At 36.0% G+C, this 20232-nt stretch overlaps 1 pseudogene; it reads right to left on the bottom strand.

The window, feature by feature from the left end:
• Nucleotides 1-409: 409 nt before the first annotated feature.
• Nucleotides 410-15726, bottom strand: LOC100391477 (elongation factor 1-gamma pseudogene; annotated as a pseudogene).
• Between the last annotated feature and the right edge of the window lie 4506 nt (nucleotides 15727-20232).

Consider the following 20232-nt stretch of genomic DNA (forward strand, 5'->3'; position numbering starts at 1 on the left):
TTGTGAATCTTTCCTGTTGCTTGTTTCTGCTGGGTTTTGTTCAGCTAGTCTTTTCCCTTGATATGCCTGGATATCTTGGATACTTTTATGTTCCAGACTTTGTATTTGAAAAACTGGCTGTATAAATAATCTTACTAGACCTAAAATGGTGTCACTTTCCTCTCGAGATTATTTATCTTTTGTTTCTGCCAGAGTGCTATAAACATGGGATTACCTTTATCTACTTTCAGAAACTGAAATATCCAAAAGCTGACTCAGAATTTATGAGGGTCTTACCTATCCATTTGACCCTTACTCTTGGGTTGCAGCTTCTTGGAAGCCCTCCTCAAAACTAAGGGCATCCACCAGAGCCAAGCTCCCCCTGCACACAGATTTCTGCTCTTGTGATCTGTAATAGAATTAGAGTTGGATTCTTTTCTGATACACTTCACAACTAATAACTACAAGCAGAGGTTCATTGATAAAAATAAAGAAGCTATTAAAGTACTGAAGAAAACTACGGAGAATTTATATATAAATTTACAGCGGAAGAGGATGATCTAACCATGGCTTGCCATTCAGTCCTCCCACAGAAAAGACTGATAATTTTCATCACATATGAAACTTTAAGACAAACTTTTTTGCAGGTCAAAAAATACCATAAATAAATTCAAAGAGCAATCAAGAAAAAAAATACTTGTAATTCTGTGACAGACAAACATGTATTCTTGCTAGAATTTATAAATCTCTAAAAATAAGAAAAAATGAAAAATGGGCAAAGGTTATAGAAAGAAAAAAAATCAAGCAGTCTTTAAACATAAACAGATGCTCAAACTGACTAATAATGAAAAAACAGGAATTAAGCCTACTTCAAGGTAACATTTTATCTTACCACATTGGTAAAAACTGAAAAGTTCAAGAAAACACTCCATCAGTGAGGCTATGGGAAAACAGGTATCCTCATATATTGCTGATGGAATAGATACTGGTGCAATTCTAATGAACAAAAATTTGCCAATAACTACCAAAACTGCAGAAATACTTTATACAACAATACATGACATATTTCTCACAAACACTTGCATAAGTGAAAAATGATATACAGGTTGAGTATCTTGAATAAAGAAATCTGAAATGGTTAAAATTATAAACTTTTTGAATGCCTGTGTGGGACTGGAAGTTTGCAGTTGTCCATTGTTGCCATTGTTCAACAGCAAGTATTCTGATGATGGTACTGAGATGCTTTGTTACCCTGAACACATTTTTCACTGTATGAATGGTATGTCATTTTTTTACTGTTAAGTCCTTATGTGTGAATAAGAGTAAGACAATGATTACTTATTGGTAGCATATAAATTCAGAGTCAGAGATAATGACCACCACAGATTGTCCACATAGGTGGCTCAGACAGTTGACGCCTTTGCTTACTGATGGTTCAGGATACACAAACATTGTTTCATGCACAAAATCATTTAAAATGTTGTATAAGATTATCTTCAGGTCATATATACAAGGTGTGTATTAGACATAAATGAATTTGTGTGTATGCTTGGGTTCCCCAAGAACATTTCATTATGCATATGCAAATTTCCAAAACACAAAGTACGAAACACTTGTGGTCCCACATAAGGTTCAGATAAGAACCAGATAAGGTATACTCATATAAAGTATACTCAACCTGTGTATGCACAAGCTTACTCACTGCAGTATATTGTCTGAGAGCAAAAGGTTACATTTGTAATATTGTAATGTGCACCAGTTTGAGACAGATCAAGTAAATTATAGTTACTTTATGTGGACTCAGATCATTGTTTTTATTTTCATAGACATACCACAGGCCTAACATTTTTATTTTAATAAATATAATTGTTGCATATAAAATTAAATGCTTAGTAACAATATATACTAAAATTAAAAACTGTGGCATAAATTAACACAAACTCTATAATTAAGTAAACAAAACCTTTTGGAAGTACTCCACTTTGACTCTGTGTATTTCTGTACAAACAAGAAGAAAAAGGGCTTTGTCAAGAAAAGGAGAGAATGAGAAAGAAATTATATTGGAATATATCATCCAACAATGTATTTTAGGATAGTATATGAGTGGTGTGGTATATTTTATAAGCCTTTCAATAATAGAAAGTAACTGAATTGCCTTCAGAATTAAATGACCAATTCAGTGGAAATAAAATTCTTAGATCAAAAGCTGTTTCCTTCAAACTTCCAAAGAAAAGGCCTCTGCCAAACCAGAATGTGAGGAGTCACTCAAGGTGGAAGCAAAAATACTAAGGAAAAAATACTAGAGAAAGTTATAGAACAGTCTCAAACCCTTTTGGAAGTCCTAAAGGTTTTTTCTATAGTTCTTAGCTAAAGGCAGCCTTGTACCCTTAATTAAATAAATTAGAATAGAAACAAAGAAACATAAGGAGTTTGCCTAACTAACTTGTTTACTCATGTAGTCTTAACACTAACCTTTAAGCCAAATAGCCCTCTCAGAAAGAATTCAACAAAAAAGATCATCCTGTAATAGTGTTTGCTTTAAGCATCAGTCCTTTAATCTTTAACCTCTAGTAGTGTCGACTCAAGCCTTTGTCAAGTAAACTTTACTAAATAAACGCATGTCTCACTAGCTGATGAAAGCCAGCAGTCGCAACTGTTGACAGCACTCTCCAAAAAGTCTGTAAGCTGCCAAGACACTCAGTCAAACTAACAAAGCATAATTATCTGTGTGTCAGTGTACTTTATTCATCCATCACTAAGTCAAAGTCTGCAAGACAGACCCCCACAAGTAGTAACCCCAACAGTAGCTCCCAATGTAAAGCGACCCCAACACCCCAGACTAGACCAGGTTATATACATATACTTACACACACACACACCTTGCATTTCACCTTTTGTTTAAATATCATATGTATAATTATTTTGATAAAGAGTGTCTTCTCCACAAGACTGTGCCTATTTGCCTCTTTTTCATGTAGGTCTGTGTCAGATATAGATTAAGTGTATAAAATAAATGAATAAATGAGCAAATGCTCAAATCGAAAGAAATCCACAAAAAGCCTATATGTTTTTCTTTATTTTCTTCTGCTATTTATCATTAAAGTAAAGGTATCTAAAGAAAGGTACATTTTGCTCTGAAGTGAATACACTGCATAGTCTAAGTATATGCTTGGGTTTTTAAATCCTATTTCAAGTGTAGCACATATTTGTCTAGGCAAGAAGATTTTACACTCTGGTTGGGGATTTGCTGTTGTTTTTGTTTGTTTGTTTGTTTGTTTGTTTGTTTGTTTTTGATACAAGGTCTTGCTGTGTCACCCAAGCTGGAGTGCAGTGACACAATCATGGCTCACTGCAGCCTCAACCTCCTGGGCTCAAGGAATCCTCCTCCCTTAGCCTCCCAAGTAGCTGGGACTACAGGTGCACATCACCATGCCCAGCTAATTACCCTGTCATTGCAGTCTGTATTATAGAACTTTTAAAAATATTTGGATTTCAAGTGTAATTATGTCCATTGCTGATGCAAGATTCTGGGCAAAAATGTAAATAACAATAAATAACACAAAATGCTCCCTTTGTGTCAGATTACCTTTCCAGGAGCTTTATTAAAAATAACCAATTAATTCAAAATTAATTATATGATGTTACATTAATTTTATAACGATGGCACACCTGAAAAAACCAGAGGTTAAAAAAGTTCACCAAAGTAAGGAAGCCACGTGAGAGAGGAGACTTTTTTTCTGAATGTTCAGTTTCCCTTAATGACCCCCATCTCCGTGAAGGGCAGGTGCAGGCAGCTTGGCAATGGCAAGATATGTTCACTTGAAGATCTTGCCCTGATTGAGGGCTTTGCCAACATGCTGGAAAGCCCCATCCCAGGAAAAGTACTCTCAAACCAGTGTCTGCGTCTCCTTGCTGCGGGATCCAGTTTCCACCATATGTATGATTAGTAGTCCACCTGCTGATTTGGACTCAGTGGAAAGGTAAGCTCCTTGCCTCAGAAGATCCAGACTCTATAAATGGAATTACTATTTTTGGTTCCAAAGAAGATGACATTAGTGAAGGCATTCTTCCTCGCTTGTCCAGTTGCTGGAACATTCCAGCGATGACACTGTAGCTCATGAAGGTCTGAGTGAGTTCTTCAGGGAAGCGATACTCTGAGTGCCACAGAGACCAGCCGTCCTTATCAAAGTGCTCCCAGAATGTGGCAGTACCACAGAGAGTGCATCCTCATTGGAGTCCTTGCTGCTTAAATTCATACAACATGGCCGGGAACAGTGGCTCAAGCCTGTAATCCCAGCATTTTGGGAGGCTGAGGCGAGAGAATCACAAGGTCAGGAGTTTGAGACCATCCTGGCCAACATGGTGAAAACCTGTTCTCTACCAAAAATATAGAAAATTAGCTGGGCATGGTGGTGGATGACTGTAATCCCAGTTACTCAGGAGGCTGAGGCATGAGAATCACTTGAACCCGGGAGGCAGAGGTTGCAGTGAGCCCATATGGCACCACTGCAGTCCAACCTGGGTGACAGAGTGAGACTCTGTCTAAAAAATAAATAAATAAATAATCCTCCAACACAAAGGTACTCTTGGACAGGTGAGGAAAGGGGTCCTTGGACTTGGGCTCAGCAGCCAGCACCTGCTTACATCCATCCATTTCCTCCTCAGGAGCAGGGGCAGCTGCCTTTTTGTCTTCCTTCTGCTCAGCCTAGAGTTTCTGCTTCTCTTCCTGTGAAACCTGCTTTTTCTGTAGTGTATCCTTTTTGGGGTGGCTCTCGGCAAACTTTTTAGCATCCAACTGGGCCATCTTCTCACACAGTCTCATTTCCCCCAAGACAGCCCGGAACCGGGGCTGGTTAATGCAGGTGAGGAACCAGCAGTTATTATATATATATGTATATGTATATATATATAATATATAATATTATTTTAATATTTTAAAGTATATTACAAAATATTATATATGGTATTATATAGTATATAAATTATATGTAGATATAATTTATATTATTATATATGATATGTAATCATATATATTATAATAATGATATATATTATTTTATATATATAATAAAAATAAATAACAAAATTGGGAAAGGCTTGGTGGAAAGGTTCTATGACCTGCTTATAGAGCCAAAACAGAGTGCAGATGACTGTGATGTCAGCCAATCACTCGTTTGCCCACAGAGAAGTCCTTATCTTCAAGTGGGCATCCAGCAGCCCCAGAATTCTCCTCACTTCTTCCTTTACATTCTGAGTGGCCTGCTTGTTGTGGTACATGATGTCCATGATGGGGAACATCCAGGTACTACCTGGGCACACTATATCACTTTCAGCCAAGCTCACCCACTGTGCCACCTGGGCTGCTGCTTCTGGGGTACTTTCCCGCAGCACCTCATTGCTCACATAGTAGGTAATGGTATTGCTCTCAAACACACAGAATCCATCTCAAATGCTGGAACCTTGCCAGCAGGAAATCTGCAGAGAAATTCAGGGGTGCGGTTGGTTTGGCCAAAGTGGAAGTGCGTTGGTGCCGACAGTACATGGAGCTAAGCCCCACTGTACTGAGCAGCAATGAGGGCCTTGAAGGCCCTCCAGTTTTCAGGATATGTGTACAGAATCCCAGCTGCCAGGCTGATTCTGCAAAGAAAGGGACAAGAAGAGATGCTCTTTGATGCTTAAGATTGAAAGCATCTATATGTATTTAAAACATATATTCACATGCATAGAACAGACATGTAAAAGAAGCTCAGCAGAGGTTACTTCCCGAGAGGACTGGAGGACTTAGAATCTACAGTGAGAAGAGGACTAATATTTTACTATAAATGTTGGTGTACTGTTTGAAAGTTTTCCTATGTGCATATGTGACATTGTCAGTGGAAAGAAGAGACAGAGCAAATCCTACCTACCCTGAAATGTGTGTCTTGTTCCAGTTGGCAAGGAATGGCAAATAAAGGGAAGAAAGCTAAGGCCCAAATTGTTAATATCACAGTCTTGCAAATGGCCAGCCCTATTTAGCAAAGAAAGCATTTCAGATAGTCAACATCAAAATATGTATTTTATAAATGTTGTATCTATGCCTTCGGAGAAAAATATATTACAAAACAAAGTGTAGCATGTATCATTTTATTCAAAGTATTTTACATATTGATTCAGTTTAGAAAACCCTTGTGAAATGTGCTTCTACTATAATATACGACTGTGTGTTAGTCACTTTATTAATAGAATAATTGCACCATGCTTTTTTTATTCATGTATTGCTACTCAAAAGTATTTCTTTGAAAACAACACTGACTTTTTGATACCCATAATTCAAGTCTTGTAATCATTCAACATCAATAAGGAGCAAATCTCATCAGTTTCAAAGGTACACTGAGATTGTATGATGAGATATCATTCTAAGATACTGTTTCAGTTGTCAGATAAACACCTGTAAAGAGAACTAGTCTATTAATCTATGTCAAAAGGAGTTCTTTTAAAAAGCTGAAATCTGAAAAACAATACAAAAAATGACAAAAACAAGACACAGTAGGATGGGCCACTGTTATTTTGCCTTCCGCTCAATCCAGCTCACAACAGAAATACTTGTTTGGCAAATGAATAGATGGTGGTATTATTTACTTAAGTTGATTTTACAACATACTCAAGCAAGGATAGTTTGAGAATAAAAGGATGTATTATCCATTAGCCCCAGCAATCTAATGCAGGAACAGAAAAACAAACACCACATGTTCTTACTTGTAAGTGGGAGCTAAACAATGAGATCACATGGACACAGTGAGGGAAACAACACATACTGCGGCCTGTGGAAGGTGAGCAGGGGAAGAAGAACATCAGAAAACATAGCTAATGCATGCTGGGCTTTACACCTAGGTGATGGGTTGATCTGTGCAGCAAACCAACATGGCACACATTTACCTATGTAACAAACCTGCACATCCTGCATATGTACCCCAGAACTTAAAAAAAATTAAAATTTTTAAAAAATGCATTACCAAAAATGCATTATTATAATGACTCTATGACACAGGTGTAAGTTAAGACTGTCCCAGGCATATCAGGTGGCTTTTGCTATATAGCATACTAACATTGGATTTAAATAACAGTATTTTTTAATGTCATGAATCTATGGGTCACTTAGGAGGATTTTTTGGCTTGGGCCTGCTTGATTGATTTTCTCTCAGCTCACAGAATTCAGACCTGTTGGTGGCTGAATGATCTAAGATAGCTTCTGAATCATTCTAGGCTCACAGGTCTGGCAGTTGTCAGCAAATGTGCAGCTTGTCTTATTATACATGAGGCTGTCTTTTCCACATGGTAGACACAGCATTCTACAGGCAATGAAAGTTGAGACTAAGGCCTCTTAAAGCTTGGGCTCATAATTCAAACATCTTGTACCTCATCATTTTTACTAGATTTGATGTATTAAGGAAAGTTACAAGGTCAGTCCCAGATTTAAAGAATGAAAAACTAGACTCTACCATTTGATGAGAGTTACTGAAAAGTGTTGTGACTATTTTTGCAATCTAAAACTCTAGGCATACTAGAATATATGACCAGCCTGCATTTTCTGAAACTAGGAAAGCTAAAAGAAGTACAGCTTCTTTTCAAATACCACAAAACATGGCTATTCCACTGTCCTGTGACTTCAAATACAGGTCTTAGAATTATGAAAACATCTTTGAAGCCAGAACAGGACTCAAAATTCTAAAAAGACTGTGTAAAATGAACCTGCTGTATTGTTAATAAAATAATCCCGTAAACCATCCTTAAGTCATCCACATTTTCAAAATGCAGTAGGTACCTTTCAAGCCAGATATTTAAATCAGGCCTAGTCACTCACAATACTGGTCAAACAAGGTATTTGCCTGTTCTTGATCCTTTGCCCCCGGTCCCTCATGCTGCCTCTGGGGGCAAATACTCTCACAGCTAATGGATTATTTTCTTTGGAAGAGATAAGTTGATCACAGTTGCAAAACTTTTTGATCACAAATGGACCATTAATTAGCTCTCGTAGCTTTGCCCATTTTTTTCCTAAGGAAATTAAAAGGAGTTCAGATGGAACTCACAGCATCACTTAAATGGGAAGGATGTGCCAACCCGTCACAAGTTCTTAGCTTCAGTGCTCTTAAGGTATTTTCATCTGCCTCCTTTGGCTCAAAATATAAGCTGTCCACTAGTCCACATGGTAAACAGGTCTCACGTCCTCTTATACCCAGTCAGCTCCCAATGGACCAAGTTTTATGGGGAATATTCCTTCCTTCCTCCCTCCTTCCTTCCCTACCTCCCTACCTCCCTCCCTCCGTCCCTCCCTCCCTTTTCAGAAGTAGTTTCTCTCTTGTCACCCAGGCTGTAGTGCAATGGCACGATCTCAGATCACTGCAACCTCTGCCAACCAGTTTCAAGTGATTCTCCTACCTCAGCCTCCTGAGTAGCCGGGATTACAGGCAGCCAAAACCATGCCCAGCTAATTTTTGTATTTTTAGTAGAGACTGGGTTTCACCAAGTTGGCCAGGCTGGTCTCAAACTCCTGACCTCAGGTGATACATCTGAGTCAGCCTCCCAAAGTGCTGATATTACAGGTGTGAGCCACCATGCCTGGGTCGAGTCTTTACTTTTACCTGATAAAAGTAAAGTATCCTGCTGAGCTACCAGGTTGGGGACACATAGATATTATCAACAAGTTTATAACTGAAAATTCTTTACTTAATCTTTCTCCAAATGACATTTAGGAACCTAAACAAATAAGCAAGAAAAAACCAAACAACCTCATCGAAAAGTGGGCAAAGGACATGAACAGAAAATTCTCAACAAAAGATGTATGAACAGCCAACAAATGTATGAAGAACTGCTCAGTATCACTAATTATCAGGGAAATGCAAATTAAAAGCAAAATGAGATACCACTTTATTCCTGCAAGAATGGCCATAATTAAAAAATCAAAAGATAATAGATGTTGGTGCAGATGTGCTGAAAAGGAAGCACTTTTACACTGCTAGTGGGGATGTAAATTAGTACCATCACTATGGAAAACAGTATGAAAATTCCTTAAAGAACTAAAAGTAGAACTACCATTTGATCCAGCAATGCCACTACTGGGTATCTACCCAAAGAAAAAGAAGTCATTACATGAAAAAGCCAGATACACAGGCATGTTTATAGCAGCACAATTTGCAATTGCAAAAATATAAAGCCAACCTAAATGCCCATCAACCAACAAATGGGTAAAGAAAATGTGGTATGTACACACCATGGAATACTTCAGAGTCGTAAAACAGAATGTAATAACAGCATTTGCAGCAACTTGCATGAAGCTGGAGGACATTATTCTAAGTGAAGTAACTCAGAAATAGAAAATCAAACATCATATGTTCTCACTTATAAGTGGGAGCTAAGCTATGCAGATGCAAAGGTTTTCAGTACTTGGGGGGAAGAGTGGCAGAGAATACAGTGGTAAAACTACACATTGGGTACAGTGTACATTGCTCAGGTGACGGGTGTACCAAAATCTCAGAAATCACCACAATATAACTTATCCATATAAACAAAAATCACCTGTACCCCAAAAACTATTGAAATAAAATAAAGATTAAAAAGTTTTAAAGAAAGAAAATATAATGTATAGATTATTTTCTAAGAAGAAAGAAATTCTTATTCTAGTTTCTCTGAAATACTTTTACTAGAAAAAAATTTTTGCATCACTGACTAAAGAAAATCTTGTAGTCAAACACCTGCTTCCTATAAATTAGAACAGTTTCTTAGGGATATAGCTGACAGATGCCACTTTTATGTAGTGAATCTTCAAAAGTGGTACATTATTCTCTTGAAAAGAAGGCTGAAACACATAAAAATGAACAATAGCAACTACAGAATACATGCAAAAGAAAATTCCTGCTCAATCACACATAAATTAGTGAGAAGCAAAATCTGTGCAAAGAGCAAGATCTGCTCTTGCTTTTTCTTTCCTTTGTGTACACCAAACGCTGTTAAAGTAATAATGGCATTAATAACTATGATGATCAAATACTCCACTAGGTGCCAGGCCTGTCACTAAGCACTTTGCTTGCATTCATCTATTAAATTCTCAAGAAACTGTAAGGTAGCAGTAACAGCCCCACTTTAAAGATAAAGAATCCAGAACGTAAAAGTGTTAAGTAACTTGTCCAAAGTCAAACAGCTATTAAGTGACAGAACTGAGATTGGATCCAGGCTGCATCTTCCAAAGCCCATAAAGCTCAACTATGGCTACAACCTACTATAAAATATGATGTCTAGGGATAGAGCAAAGGTGAGGTGACAGGATCTGAAAACATGTTTATGGTTTCTCAACCTATGCTTAATAATAACCACAGATTCGACCTCCAACTTTGGCTTCTCCCAAAACCAATCATAAATCCATAATGCAAGCGAGTATATAATATTCAAATATCTATATGTTTAAATATTTGCTCCCACTTGAAAGTGAAGGGAACATCATGTTCCATAACTACATTCATTTTCAAATCCTTTATACTTAACATCATTAAGCTAAAGTGTGCATTTTTGTTATATTTTTAGGGAGATTATAGTTGTTTTTGTTTCCATGTCCAATTCAGATCTGTCAATAAGATGAACATTTACTTGCTACTAAATCAATAAAAAGTAATAGTACTCAGGGGTTGTCAACCATGTGAACAAAAGTCACTAGCGAGACTTAACTGTTAGGTTCAATTGACTGGATCTCATTCAAGAGGGCAAAGAGGTAACAATGCAAGCCTTCCTCTCCCACATAACATTATATGAATCTTCCTGCAAGAAAAAGGACATTTCACCAATTTGCCAAGTATTTGAGGTTTTTTCACAACTAGTGTAGCAAAAGTTAGCTGTATATGCATTATCCTTAATTTAAAATAATTTTGTATGAATGAGATGTACGCCTCAATTGGCAGCAAATGGTGCAGATCATCTGAACATACTTTGCACTGTGATGTTCTGCTCAAATGGCTTTTCAAATTATTAGTGTACATATATACAGCTCTTATCTTTTTTTGCTTCTGTTCTTATATATTTGTAAATGGGAATTTGTCTTTTTAAATTTCAACAGCAAATGCTTTAAGTTATTTTGTTATATATACATTGTTTCCAAGAAATAAAATATTTAAATATCTATTATCTTGATTTTCTCCTGAATATTAGACACAGAGTTTGTCTCCCATCGTTCATATAAGATTTAGATTCAATTATAGTATTAAGAATTATCTAAACTTATTTTAGGTACAGTTTAAAAATCAAACTATCATTTTCTGGATACCGTAAGATTGTCTTCTGATGCAATGCCACATTCTGGGTCCAGATATTTGACCCACATTCTGGGTCCAGACAAAAGTAAAAATAATAGGACTATATATTTTATGGGAGTGTGCTGTTAATTTCATAACGCCTCTAGAATCATTGTTTTTAAGACCAAAAGGAAGTGGAAAGAGAGGTGCAGGACCAATTGTCTCAGCTATCATTGGTTTAGAAATCTGTGTCTATGTCTCAGTAAAGTAAAGCAGGAAGTTTCATTGTGAATGTGAACCCTACGTGAATTCCATCCATGCTAGCTATATCTGAAGAGAGGGTGAAACCAGAGGTGAGGATTTGCATGATAGGAATACTACATGAGTCCCAACAAAACTCATAGAGGATGTCATTTTGCTTCCAATTGCCATCTTTAAATCAGTTCCTAATAACTGTTCATAGAAAAAGATAAAAACGTATCTTTTCCCTTCAAACAACTTGATGAAATTCCATATGAACATCCAAACAGAGTTTCAGGTATGTCAGGAAGGCCACTTAAAGAAAATACACAAGAAGCAGATCTACGTTCAAGTCCATTTGGACCACAATGCCTAAAAAGTTACTTTGTGGGGCTGAACTAAGACAAGCTGTCTACATTAATCAAATTACTTAAGAAATGGGCAAGAGTCTACTACGTGCTGTATAAAGACAGACACTGATGATCAAAGCTAGGGAGTTTTAATGAGGAGACTTAATTAAGATACATATCATCTTCAGAAATATGAGTCTTTAATTTTCAAAAAATCACTGCCAACCTTAGCTCATCTGTGCTAATTGGCAAAGACTGGGAATTCAGAAAATCAGGCATTTAGGGAAAAGTATCCTAAAGTGAGACTTTACAAAGCACTACCCAGGTAGTATACTGTTGCAACTCTGATCCTATGATAAATACTTTTGTAGATTTTGTCAGAAATGGGACTTTAAATATATCTGGCTAAATCGTCCATGAAAGACATTTTTCTCTAAACATCCTGAAACCTGGGAATCTCAAGAACATCAGAAACAAGGACTCATTATGCTCTGTGGCTCTTCTACTAGTTGTTGAATAGCTCAATTTAATTGGAAGTATTATCTCAGGCTAAGCCAAATCTGTCTCTTTGAGGTTTTCATTTATTGACTCTGAAATTATGCAGATGAAGACTAACCCTCATTTCTAAGTTAGTCTGTCTGTCTCTCTTTCTCTCTCTCTCTCTCTCTCTCTCTCTCTGTTAGACTTTCTCTTTCCCAACAGAATTCTCTGTTGTTTTCATTGTTTTTCAATAATTCCATTACAGATCTTACCACCATTCTGGGCAGCCTCCTGGAAGAAACCCAGTTGCTGACCTTCTTTAAAGTTGGTGCCTCAAAGTGTGATCTATTCAAGGTGTCACATAATAGAACTATGCATCTGGTTCTCTGGACATTGAAATTATTTTATTGCTACCTAAGTTTGTATTAACATTCTGGCAGTTACAGCACACTGTTGGCTGGCTTTGAACTTGCAATCAACTAAAACACCTGTCTTTTTTATGAACAGCCATTGAGCTAGGTTCCTATTTTGTGCTTCGTTGGTTGATTTTTAATTTAAGTCCAAGTTTATTTAGTCCCTATTGAACAAATGATCAATGTCCACTTGCAGAAAGATTAGAAAATATGGCAAGATAAGTAAGATGAGCAAGCATAAAAATTAAGTATAAATCATCCCTCTATTCCAAACATTTGAAGGTAACCACTCTTGACATTTTGGTATACATTTTATCAATATGTTTTTATGCATATATATACAATAGCTGTTGGGTATTTATGTGTATTTTTGTTTACACATACACAAAATGTAATTATATTCTTATGTACTTGTCATTTTCTGTAAATGCTATAAAAATATTATTTGCCTATATTTTCATTTAAAATTGCCTCAAGAATTTCATTTTTATATGTGTTATTATTTTATTTACTATGGCTGGGTAATAAACCACTTCAAAATGTAGTGAGTTAACAACATTTATTCTGCTCATAATTCTGCAATTTTGCAGACACAGCAGCTTCTCTCTGTTTTACTTAAAACTAGCTGTAGTGGCTTAAAGAGTGGAGGCTGGAATCAGTTGTGGTGAAATCCACAGTGTCAATACACTCCCCACCTTCTCTGTTCTCTAGTGGAACCCTAGTGCTTGTCTTGTAGCCTTAGAAAAATTTTTTTAAAAAATGGAACAGAGGCTGAAATCTTCTGAAATCTCATTCTCTCATATGACTAGCAGATGCTAGCTGTTGGCAGGAACCTAAGCTGGGGATGTCTGTTACAACACCTACTTGATACCTTGCCATATCACGTGGGTCTTCTCACAACATGGCACCTGGGTTTCGAAGGAGAAATATCCCAAAAACGAGAGAGCCCAGTGGAAATCATATTGCCTTTTATGACCTAGTTTTAAAATAACCCAATGTCACTTTCATTATATTCTCTTCATTGAGGGAGTCACAAAGTCTTGCCTAGGTTCAAGGAGAAGAAAAATAGACTGAAACTCTAAATGGGAGTGTGGTAAGGTTGAGAATGAGTATATGAGACTGGAAATATTGTGATGGCTAGTTTTGGCAAATACTGTCACTGCAGCTTTAACTCATTTATGCTACTTAACATTGCTTAAAATTTTCACCATTTGAAAAAAATACTGCAAAACAGTCTCTACATTTCTGATTATTAGTGTAATTATTTCCTTGGGATACATTCTGAATACAGTAATTACTGGGTCAAAATTTATACATATTTTTAAGGCTTTTGACAGATATAGGCAAATTGTCACTCAGAAACAATGGACATTCAAACCCCAGTCATGAGTTAATGAACAGAAAAGCCCATTTCTCAGCTACCATTAAACACTAGCTATATTAGACTTGTTAATATTAGCCAGTACTATCTTATTGGTATTTACTTTTTAATTTCTTTCAGTACTAGTTTGAATTCTTGCTATTCAAATTAGTTTCTTTTAGTACTAATTTGAATATTTGTGTATGTCTATTAGTAACTTGTATTTCTTCTTTAGAAGTTATTTTCAATTTCCTACAATTATGTAATCTCTGAGACATCTTTATCTTTGATCATATCTTATGGCTAGGACTACTAAGTGCTTTATAATTTAGTTATTATTTAGATTATTATTATTAATGAGCTATCTTTTTCATAGTAGGTTATATTCGTTTCTTGATAATACATAAGAAAACTATTATTTTTAACAATTATTTCTTATCCAGCCCCTTACTGAATTATTTCAAATCAATTGTTTTCATTTTGAATTCTGTGCATCCTATATAGGCAATCAAATTATCTGCACCAAGTATACTAATAACATTATATTTAGTTTCCCAGTATATAATTTATAAGTTATGTTAAAGTGTTCCAATATATATTTTAGTCAGAATATCTAAAGCAATCCTAAATAATAACAAAGATAATATACTTCTACTTTCTTTTTATAATGCATGAGTTGATGAGAATGCAACTAGAATTTCACCTGTGCAAAATAAAAATTCTTATTATGTTCATTTCCTTCTGTTCTTTGTCATTTTTTTCTACTATTCCCAGATTATTAACCATAAATGCCATTTTAATTTTTTTGACATATAATTCAAAAACCATATCATTCTCTTTTGAAGTACACAGTTAAATGGTTTTAGTATAGCTTGGCACAAAAGTACTTACAATTTTTGCCATTAAGAGTGAAACTGTGAGTCCATTAAGACTCTTTTTCTTTATAAATTACTCAGTCTCAGGTATATCTTAATTAGCAGTGTGACAACAGACTAATACAGTCTCTAAAATTGGAAATATCAGACTGAATTACATGAGAAAATATTTATATGAAATGTCTAGTATTGACATTTAATGGCAAAAACCGTAAGTAGTCTTGCACTAACCTAACATATTGTCAAAGCTATACAACTTTCACCATTATCTACTTCCAAGATACTTCTGTTACTCCCAAAAGAAACCGTTAATTAGTAGTCACTTCCCATTCCCCACATCCCTCACCCCTTGGCAATCTGTAATCTACTTACTCTCTGTATGGATTTGTCTATTTGAGTGTCTGTGGCTTTTCAAGGTGCATAGTACAAGCTAACAGTGGATCTACTACTCTGGGGTCTGGAGGACCGTGGCTCTCTCCTCACAGCTCCACTAGGCAGTGCCCCAGTGGGGACTCTGTGGGGGCTTCAACCCACATTTCCCTTTGGTACTGCTCTAGCAGATATTCTCCATGAGTGCCCAGCCCCTGAAGCAAACTTCTTCCTAGACATTCAATTGTTTCCATACATCCTCTGAAATCTAGGCAGAGGTTCCCAAACCTCAATTCTTAACTTCTGTGCATGTGCTGGCTCAACACCACATGGAAGCTGCCAAGGCTTAGGGCTTGCACCCTGTGAAGCCACAGCCCGAGCTATACCTTCACTCCATTTAGCCATGGCTAGAATGGCTGGGACACAGGGCACCAAGTCCTTAGGCTGCACACAGCAGGGGGGCCCTGGGCCCAGCCCAGGAAACCAATTTTCCCTCCTAGGCCTCTAAGCCTGTGATGGGAGGGGCTGCTGCAAAGGTCTCTAACATGCTCTTTGAGGAGATGCTTTCCCCTTGTCTTAGTTGATTAACATGTGGCTCCCCATTACTTATGCAAATTTCTACAGGAAGCTTGAATTTCTCCTCAGAAAATGGGTTTTTATTTTCTATCATATCATCAGGCCACAAACTTTCCAAACTTTTATGCTGTGTTTCCCTTTTAAAATTGAATGTTTTTTAACAACACCCAAGTAACCTTTTGAATGCTTTGCAGCTTAAAAATTTCTTCCACCAGATACCCTAAATCATCTGTCTCGAGTTCAAAGTTCTACAAATTCTAAGGCAGGGGCAAAATACCATCAATCTTTTTGCTAAAGCATATCAAGAGTCACCTTTACTCCAGTTCCCAACAAGTTCCTCATCTCCATCTGAGAACACCTTAGCCTGCATTTCATTGTCTATACCATTATCAGCATTTTGTTCAAGCCATTGAACAAGTCCCTAGGAGTTTCCAAACTTTCCTACAGTTTTCTGTTTTCTTATGAGTCATACAAACTGTTCCAAACTCTGCCCGTTACCCAGTTACAAAGTTGCTTCCATATTTTTGGGTATTTTCACAGCAGTTCCCCACTATCTGGTGCCAATTTACTACATTAGATTATTTTCACACTGCTGATTAAGACATATCTGAGACTGGGTAATTTATAAAGAAGAAGAGGTTTAATGGACTCACAGTTTCACATGGCTGGGGAGGCCTCACAATCATGGCAGAAGGTGAAAGGCACATCCTACCAGGTGGCAGGCAAGAGAGAATGAGAGCTAAGCTAAAGGGAAAATCCCTTATAAAACCACCAGATTTCATGAGACTTCTTCACTACCATGAAAACAGTATGGAAGAAACTTCCCCTTGAGAGCAGTATGGAATGATACTGGGTCTCCCACTGGGTCCCTCTCACAACACATGGGAATTATGGGAGCTACAATTGAAGATGAGATTTGGGTAGAGACACAACCAAACCATGTCAGAGACTTTTCTGAATTCTGATTCTATTCAGATTATACGACTAGGTGAATGTTGATTAGTTTTATAAGTATGCCTCTATGTCTTAAGTTACTAATATATTTTAAACACCAAAGCACCAATTATTTGCTCAACTTCTGTATAGGAACCATTCATTTTATTTGCATAACAAGCTTAAAATTTGCGCATTTCTAGAACCATGTTGCCTGCATGTCTCTATTTTGCCTTTAAGTATGTACTGAAAGACTAAGTGATTAGCTAAACACGTGATACATTGTCTCTGCGATGCCAACCAAAACCTTGCCAAATAACAAAACTAGAGGTTTTTGGCAAAGTTTATTCTAAGTCATTAAATATGAACTCATATTAATCAACGTACCCTTCTCTGTATGGGAATAAATCATCCTTTCATGAGGCAATACAGGCTCTTTCACTAGTATTAACCACAGACCTACTGACTCACAGTTTTCAGAGCAAAGCGTTTTTAAAACTTAAATCATTCAAGTTATTCCCTTAATCTAAACTCTGTAATATTTCCTTTTTTCATAGTATCTAAAAAATCACAGACAATGTGGCAGTTGCTAACTCTCCACTTTCATGTCTCCACTACAGCCTGGCTGGAGAAACAATGAAAGGGAGAACAGTATGATTGACACTCATCTATCAACTTGCTGGTCATAGTTTATGGAAATGTTCATATTGAATTTTATTATAATTAATAATCCAATTTAGCTTTCTTCTCCCAATTTGATTGCTATAAATTATTATGAAAAAAGAGTCATGAACTAATAACATGTTAGGCAAAAATTCCATTAGTATCTACATGGGAATTTATAATTAATGTGGTCATAGGATCATAAACATTTGTGAAATATTGTTGATGGCATACATATGCAAATCTGCAAATATGTAAACAAGGACACCTTTACCTGATGTGAAGTTCATGAATGTTTCATGGATTCTTGAGTGACAGAAGCTTTCAGAAACAATGTTTCTCTGATTTCCACTGCCTGCAAATAGGACAGAAGTTGCAAGTAATAATTCATTGAAAGCTTTATCTTTTACCATCTAACTAATGGGAAATAAGTATAAACCTGAGTATATTTAACCACTGAAGAAAATTAAAAAGATACTAACTACTAAAGAGAAAAAAAAATTGTAATAGCTTATATAAGACCCACTTTGTTGTTTATTAAATTACCTATATTTACAGAAATCAGTCAAGATAAATATAAGCTTGATGATGATCTAAATATTTTATTTTCTATTTATGAATATGATAGACAGGAACTACTGCAAAACAGAAGATAAATCCTTAAAATAGTCAATTCTAGAATATATCCATTACCTTTTGTGCCTTGTGCCACACAATGAATTATTCATAGAACATTGATAACTAAGTAACATACAACATTATACACAGTGGATCAAAACACTGAGCCTGAAGATGGAAGATTTTAATTCTCATTTTGGCTCTCCCACTAGCTGTGTGTCCCTGGACAATATATTCATTCATTCATCCACTCAATAAAATTTTATGAATCTTCTGCCATGTGCGATGTACTCTATCAGGCAATGAAATACAATAATTAACAAAACAGAAAAATGTCCCTGATTTCAAAAGGCTTACAGTCCAGTCAGTTAACCTCTATTGAAGACTTTTACTTTCTAGTTAAGACATGCAATTCCTTTGTCTCAAGTGTTCTCATTTCCAAAATGAAAAAAATTGGATTGCAGTATTTATAATATCCAATCAAAGACTCCTGAGTCTTCATCAATAAAGCATGTGCTTTCAGTCATGTTCTCAATAATGACTGTAGGTTGTCCTGAGTTGTCTATATATCAAGTTTCAAGATCTCCAATGATCACTTGCAACTATTTCTTGAGCAAGTTGACATTTTTGTTATGTGGTCTATCAAAACACCATCACAATTCTTGCTGAACAACACAGGTGTCCATCCAAAATTCAGAGCATTCCAACCAATGTGGATGAGTTACAACTGTGAGTGTGAGGAGATTGTAATTTCCTCCAGCTTCAGGGTGTTCTGATAAAAGTATGGGAGGCAGGAGCATCTAAAAGCAAGCATCTTTATCCATTGCCCTTCGTGTATTGCATGTATATATCGTTTTCTAGGTATGCCATGATATAAAAAAAATTGGGAATTATTGATCTAACCAACCAACCTATAAAATAAAAAATGCTAATATTACAATTTAAGTAAAGAAATAAGTAAATTGAAGAACAGAAGAAAATCAGTAAAAAGGGTATAGTCAAGTTCTAAAAAGTCTTTTATATCACCAAAACAAATTTATTATTATGTGAATAAAATCGAAACCAATAGATCTTAGACTTCAGGGAGTATAAAACTACACATAAATATGACATTTAATTTAAAGCGAAGTAAGTTTTGAAGAGTCTCATGGAAAGCTATAAATTCATCATTTCATTTTACAAGGCAGTATCCCTTTCCCCTTTGTTTAGTATGTTCATAAATACAATGATCTAAAGCACCTATAGATTATTTATTTCTAAGTTCTATTAATATATATTACCAAATCTAAATCCCACTGATGGAACACTAAGGGAACAATATTTTAAGGCTTTCTTCTCTCACTTAAATCTAAATAAATAAGTTAGATCAAAGCTCTGATTTATACAAGTCCTGCTGATTCTACAACCCCTCCAGTTGTTCAAATCTATTGACCTCCCTATTTGCAGCTATTGCCCTAAGTCTAGTTCTCATATCTGTCATCTAATCTACCTTCTCATTGTTTCCAAAATGCTTCTCTATCCTTTGCAAGACATTTTAAAGGAATCTCTTTGCCTACATATATTATTTTCACTGCAGGAATGTAAAAACTACCATAATTGCAAATTGTTTTAGGAGAGATTTGTTACATATTTCAAATGGATTTTCTTTAAAAATATGTAACACTGGTTAGCCAAATAAAGTCTAAATCTCTTGGTATGGCTTTCAAGATTGTCTTGACTTGGACTCATCAAATGTCTTTAGTCCCATCTTTTCTTATCCCTATTTCAAACAATTCTAAACTGTCCATAGTTCTACCAAGCACTCGTACATCAAACACTGGGTGCATTTGAACATGCCTTTCTTTTGCCTACAACCATCTATCTCCATGTCTTATATTCTTCAATTATATTTCTCAAATAGTCACAGATAAAGTTCATCATTTCTCCCATGTTTTATATTTGCTTCTCTTACAACAGAGTTAAAAGTATGCGTATGCCCATCTTATCTACCAAAGTAGGCTCTCCTTGAGTTGATTGTGTATTTCATCTTACTCAACCAGCATAAATTAGGTAGACAATAATATTTATTAAATTAAAGAAAAATCTTTCCTACATAGGTTTTCTTAATCTCTGCAGCTTTGG

This window comes from Callithrix jacchus, chromosome 11 (genome assembly GCF_049354715.1).
Source record: "Callithrix jacchus isolate 240 chromosome 11, calJac240_pri, whole genome shotgun sequence".
Taxonomy (NCBI): Eukaryota; Metazoa; Chordata; class Mammalia; order Primates; family Cebidae; genus Callithrix; species Callithrix jacchus.